Source organism: Vitis riparia, chromosome 9, assembly GCF_004353265.1.
Source record: "Vitis riparia cultivar Riparia Gloire de Montpellier isolate 1030 chromosome 9, EGFV_Vit.rip_1.0, whole genome shotgun sequence".
In the NCBI taxonomy this organism is placed as follows: domain Eukaryota; kingdom Viridiplantae; phylum Streptophyta; class Magnoliopsida; order Vitales; family Vitaceae; genus Vitis; species Vitis riparia.
In genome coordinates this window covers 1,890,792-1,897,862 of record NC_048439.1, presented here as the reverse complement: position 1 = coordinate 1,897,862, position 7,071 = coordinate 1,890,792, and the positions used below count along the sequence as shown (strand labels likewise).

General features: G+C 25.4%; 1 long non-coding RNA gene across 1 annotated transcript; it reads right to left on the bottom strand.

Annotated features, from left to right (window-relative positions):
- Positions 1–5,360: 5,360 nt before the first annotated feature.
- On the bottom strand, positions 5,361–6,157 carry LOC117922500. Its single transcript, XR_004652491.1, has 2 exons — positions 6,036–6,157; positions 5,361–5,803 (listed from the first exon to the last, which is right to left on the bottom strand). It is a non-coding gene; the product is annotated as an uncharacterized LOC117922500 (long non-coding RNA).
- Between the last annotated feature and the right edge of the window lie 914 nt (positions 6,158–7,071).

Genomic DNA, 7,071 nt, shown 5'->3' with positions numbered 1-7,071 from the left:
GCCTTGAGCTGATACAATATTAAGTCATGGCTGTGTATATATAGCTGAAAAATGGACCCACTTTTCTTGCTCACCCATGCAATCTTATTCCGGTCTTCTTTCTTTTTTGAATGTACCATTCCTTGCTTTTGTTCTCCCACAATTTGTTGGGAATTTGATAAAAGTATGCTTCAAAATTTAAGAAACGAATAAAATACTTAACTTGTGGTGTTTATTTTTTTAGCTTTTTGTTAAAAGCAATTTGTTTTCAAAATTTAAGTTGTTTGTTTTTTTTACTTTTTCATGACTTATTATAAATTTTTTATTAAATGGAAAAAGTCAAAATATGTAGTTTTTTCTAAATTAAAAAAATAACATATTAGTTTTTCTTTACTTTTTAATATTTAACAAAAATAAAATACTATAAAATAAACAACATAATATTTAACACTATTAAATATTAAGGTTCTATTTAGAATTAAGTAAAAAAACAAACACCACCTTAATTTATAACTTAATTTGATAAAAGGTACCCTTTGGTTTGATTAGTATAACTTAATTTGATTTGATTAGTCCATAATCATTTAGCTTGTAACTTAAGATTTTAAGTCTATATTAGCTCCCAAAAAATTTAAGGTAATGTTTGGTTCCATTACCTTAAATATTAAAAAAAGTGGTTTTCTAAGGAAAGGAAAAAAATATTAAGAAAAATGGTTTTCTAATATTTAGTTTCATTATGAAAAATATAAAAGAAAATCATATATCATTAAAATTATATATAAATTTATGTATTTTGTAATTATTTAATCTTAATATGATTGAGAAAAATAAGTTAAATGAGTTTAAAACAACGTATAAAAATAATTTATTATTTTCTAATCTATATATATATTTTTTTTACTTTTTCTTTCCTTCCACTTTTCCTTTTTATTTTTTTTTCCCTCACATTTTCGGAAACCAAACATAGTCTTAGGTTATGTTTAGCTCCCAAATTTTTTTTGAAGGAAAGCATCTTAGGTTATATATATATTATATATATCCCATACGATTATCTTTGTGGAAAAAGTGAGGTTGAGGAGCATCTTCTAACTTCTAAGCAACTTCATTCGTCAGATTCTTTTGTGTGGCCTTTTTCAAATTAGAGGCATAACCTAAATATCTTTGGTTGTGTCAAAAAAAAAAAATCATATTAAAAAGGAAAAAAAAGAAACCAATCTTGAAAGGGAGAATTGAAGAGAATGAATTCATTCACATGCCCCATGGAGAGAGGCATTGATGATGATGATGATGAGTGTGGATGTGGTCCACATCATCATCATCATCATAACCATAACCATATCCACCTCCAAAAATTCAACTTAGAAATCCATGCTATATGCCACTCAATTATACATGCAGGGCAATTGATTGCCATTAAGATTGGTTATGAAACCAAAAAACCATTTTTTTTTAATATCTTGTTTCTTTCCTTAGTACTTTATACTTAATCTGACTATGTTTGATTCTCATAAAATTTAAAGAAATGATTAATATTTTACCTATAAAAAATAAATTATTAATATTTTGATTATCTTATAAATAATGATATTAAACAGACCCATTATGAGGTCAAGACTAAAGAATTCCTTCAAACTTGACACTTGGGACTTGATTTATGGCTTTAATACCATTTTTTTTAAAATTATTTCTTTAATATTTCCTTTTAAATGGTTATATATTTATTTTTAGGATTATTTGATTAAAAGCGTGTTGAAAACTTCAAGAAATTTAACTCTCAATCATTTTTTATATCGTTTGGACAAAAATACCCTTATTATTTTATAATAAGTATAATATATTTTTTTAAAAAAAACTTACATATAAATACTTGAAGTGATAAAAAAAAAACATATATGTTAAAAATGAGTTATTTTTCAAGTAAAAACATGAAAAAAGGTAGGGCATGTTTGGTAATTGATTTCAAAAACAATTTTGAAGTTTTTGAAAATTATTCTCTATTTTTGTAAAACAAAAGTTTGTTTGAAAATCTAAAATATTTTAAACATGTTTTTAATAGTTTTAAAAATAAATTTTATATCTAATATTTTATTTTTAATCATTTTTCATATTTGTATAATTATTTCTTAAAATATTATTCATAAAATAAGTGAAAACAATATAAAACAACTGAAACATATTTTGTGAAAACATTTTATTTTCTATTCTTAAGAACAAAAATTAAAACAAGTTTTTGGTTGTCAAACATATTTTTTATATTTTATATTTTTTGAGAACAGAAAACTGTTTTAAAAAACAATTTCCAAATAAACCCTTAGGGTACAACTACTTTCAAGAACAGTTTTATGTTCTTTAGAATAAAAAATAGAAAAATACCTTGAACAATCAAAAACCTATTTTATGTCTTATATTCTTAAAAACTGAAAACAAAAAGCGTTTTAAGATAATATTTTTTTAGTTATTTTTTAAAGGTTTTATAAAAAATAATTATATAAACATATAGAATGATTAAAAATAAAACACTAAATGTAAAATTTATTTTTAATATATATTTCAAAACATTAAAAATATTTCAGATTGCTGTACAAAATATAAAAAAAAAAAAGACAAATTTTAAAATATATTTCTTTAAGAACTGTTTTTGAAAATAGTTTCCGAATAAGCACTTACATTAATATAGGATTATTTTATCCTCCAACTAGCTTAATTCTTATTTTAATAAACTTCCATTTTTGCAAAATTATTACATCATCAAAATCTCAAAAGCAAGCACTCTTCCTACGTGCCATAAACTTGCTGATGTGGCAAGGTCTGAAAGTTCTGCTAAAAAGGCCGGTGACAATCCCACCCACTGAATGCAGAGTGTGGCGGGAAAGCCAGAGAATGAGGAGCAATAGCAACATGGTCAATCAATTTAGCATATTAGACATTATTAGATTCATATGGAGAATTAGCGGAACAGGAGAAAATGAAACTTGTGTATGGGTAGAATTAGACTCTGTTTGACAATGATTTTATAAAATGCTTTTAATCTAAAAAACGTTTTTTTTTTTTTTTTTTAAATTAGGTGTTTGATAAAATTTAGGAAACGTTTTTAAAAATCTAAAAAATCATTTGTAGTATTTAAAAATCATCTGTAATGTTTTTTTTTATATATATATAGAAATACGTAATATGTGATTATCTTAAAAACACTTGCAAAAAAAAAACATTATCAAATATACTCTTAAAAATACTTGAAACTAAAGAATATGGAGATATTACGGATTCTATACCACTAATAGAAAGTTGAGCAAAAAGGGTACCATCGAAATTATGAAAACAAACAATTGATGATTTAGCGAAAGATTTTATACCAAGGGCCTACTCATACAAAAGAAGAAGTGGATTGTAGACTTTATATTTATCAAATATTCATCTTTAAATTGCGATTTGATGAACATTCATTGTACATTGAATGGACCTAAATTGCAACTAGTTTTTGTTGTATGATCTCATATTGGAAAAACAAGCACAACCAAACATCTTGCCACTGAGTAATTAGTTCTTGCTTTGAAAATGACTTTTTTGGGTGAGTTGTGTTGTAGTGTGATAGTAGGCAAGCATCAAAATATAAAAAAAAAAAAAATATATGAAAATATTTTGCAGAAATATTGGGAAATATCGAACCAAGATTCAAAAAAAAAGAAAAAGAAATAGATGGAAATTGATTACTATTAAAAAAATATGAGGAAAAACTCCAAAAAAAATAAAAATAAATAAACAATAATATATATTTTTAAATATGTATATAATGGAATTTGTGGCATTTGGAAATAATATACAAAAATACATTTAATATTAAAATGATAATTTATTTAATTTGGATATATTTAATGATATAAAAAATATTAACATATGTACAATTATTTTTTGTTTAAAAAGTTTATAATTTTATTTACAAGTTTATATTTCTATTATATTTAATAAATATAAAAAAGATATAAAAATTCTTATTAAAAAAATTATTATATGATGGATTATATTTTGAGCAATCAGTTTATTGACATTTGAAAGTGACATAATTGAAATTAATTTACTCACCATAGTGTAATTTTTAATATTCATTTTTCTATATGGATATAAAATTAATGCCTTATACAATGTTTGGTTACGAGAGCATATTAAGGATAGGAAAAAAAACTAAGGAAATATGAAACAAGTACTAATTAAAATTAACTAAAAACTTCTGTATTTTCCACATTTTTTAATCTTTAGTAAGAAGAGATAAAAAAAAATGAGTTCAAAGAATCATGTAAAAATAATTTATTGATTTTAAATTCTTTTTTCTTTCACTTTTATTTACATTTTTTTTTCTTGGGTTCTTTTTTATTGTCACTCAAAATTTCCAACGAGTTACTAGGTTTAAACCCAATCCTCCTATTGATCTTGGCTTTCCTTCGAGTAGTAAAATAGTGTAATTTTGTCCAAATCCATTGAAAAGTTTCACAACTAATCGTTCTGGGTATCCATTGATTTTCTTACCAATTGTCATGATTGCTTCATTTTATTAGTAGAGACCCGTCTTTAGAGACTTAGACGGGTGCTACGGTCCCTACCATACGTTCCTGATAAGTAACCTGACCCCCGAATCCTGATTCGATTTTTCACAGACCACTTAAATAAGGAATCACACTTAGAGTTTTCTTTCTTATTTTGTTTATCCTATGAAAATAAAACAAAAATATGTGACAACTCCAAGTCATTTTCTAAAAAAACAAGTCATTTTCAAATAAAAAAACGAGTTCACCATCGAGTGGAAGCTCATGAATAAAAGTACGAGGTCACAACCAATCTTTTATTTTTATTTTTTATTTTATAAACTCTTCTATCTTACTATTTAAATGCTTAAAATATTATATATTGCATAAAATTTTTTTGAAATTGTCAAATTTTTAAATAATATTAAAAATTAAAAAGTTCACAAACACTTAAGAAAAGTTAAAAACTTCAAATTTTTTTAAAAAAACAACTTTAAATATATAATTTTAAGTAGAAAATTTGGAAAAAGAGATTTGAAAAATAATTTAAATTAAAAAAAAAAATTCTAAATCCTTTTTAATTTAAAATATGAAATCTCTCTAAAATTCATAAGTGTCTAAATTATTTTGTAGTCAAATATGATTTCTATATTAATTCTAAGTACATTAAGTTTTCCTTTATATATGCCTATCGGGAGAGTTCTCTTTAGGGGATGTGCCAACAATTTTAAGTCACTATTCTTTGTGCTTAACTCAAATTGAGTTGGGAAGGAAACTATATTCCCTCAATAGTTAAGATAAGATCTGTTAGAGCACATAAGACGTTGCATTGCAAACATAAATTATATCATAAGTTATAGAAAGTAAGTTTAATAGTAGCATCTATTAAATAATTTTGTACACTGTTTTTTCATGCAGTGGATTGTTGATTTGAGGTTTCTGACCCTAGTGGTTTTTCATCTCTACACAACGTGGGTTTTCCATGTAAAGATACAATGGTATTATACATAAAAACAATAAAAGGAAAAGGAAATAATCCTATATACAATAAAACAAACAGTAAGGATTCTCCCAAGATCTTCATCCATAGTATGGAAAGTCAAATCTCTCTATATCTTCAAGAATACTTTCATACCTCCAACATCATTTGGAGACGCTTCTTATATTTGACCTTTAGCTGTTACCTTCGCTGCTTGAGTTTTAGTTTTGTTGGGGTCTGGGATCATTATTTGTAGACCTTTCTTACATTTGATTGTCAGCTCGGTACCTTCGTCTATCTTCAACAGAATGCATGTCTTTCCCAATAGCTTAGAATATACAACAGATCAAACGATTAACAACATTTTACTTTCCCATTGAATATGTTTGGCACTATTTGGTAACGGTTTTCAAGAACAAAAACAATTTTTTATAATCTTCTCTAATGTTTTGTAGATCAAAAGTCAGTCAAGAAACCTTAACCGATTTTTAATATTGTTCTAATAAGAAGAAAATATGACAAAACAGAAAATTGGAGAGAAGAAATTTATTCAACAATACCGGTAATATTGATTTCGAGAAAATCGCTTTCCTCCACCCAAACGCCAACATTCTTTGTCCGTTGTTGTTGCCCTGACATTGATAAGGTATGAAGGAAGAAGCAGAAGGGTGTTAGGGTTAGGGTTAGGGTCAGTTTAATTCATGGCTTTGTATATATAGCTGGAAAATGGACCAACTTTTCTTGCACAGCAGTGCGAATCTTATTCCAAACTTTTTGCTTTCTTGAATGTTCAGATCTAGGATTCTAACTCAGGATTGTCTTATATCTCAATTCCAGGGTTTCGAGGTTTTCTTTCTGGTTCTCGGTCAGTTGAGTTCGTCGTTTTCAGTCATGAATCTGATTGTGTTTCTGTTGTGAAGGTGAAGGAGCGTAGAGAGGAAGTTGAATTGCTCTGATTCGTGAGGGAAAATGAATCTTTTTGATAGCTGTGTTTATGCTTCTGTTTTTCACTTTTTCCTTCTTTACTTTCTAGCATTTTCCAGGCAACCAAATCATATAATTAATTTTATATCATGCATAAAAAGCTTTTGAAATTGTCAAATTTTTAGATAAATATTAAAATTAAAAATTAAAAAGCCCACAAACTCTTAAAGAAAAGTTGGACAAAAAATACTTCATATTTATTTTAAAAAGCAACTTGATTTTAAAAAAAATTCCAAATAATAAAATTAATTTGGAAAATAATTTTAAGTTGAGAATTTGGAAAAGAGATTTGAGAAATAATTTAAATTTTAAAAGAAAAATATTTATAAATCCTTTTTAATTTAAAATATGATTTTTATATTAATTCTAATAGCTTGTTAGGTAGTGATTTTAGGAAGCGTTTTTTATATTTTTAATACTTTAAAATTTTTTTATTAAAAATGTTAAAAACGCTTTCTAAAATCACTCACAAATGCACTCTAAGTTCACTACATTTTCTTTTATATATTCCTATGGGAGGAGTTCTCTTTAGGGGATGCGTCTAAACTTTTAAGTCATTATTCTTAATGCTTAACCTAAATTGGATTGAAAACGAGACCTACATTTCCTTAG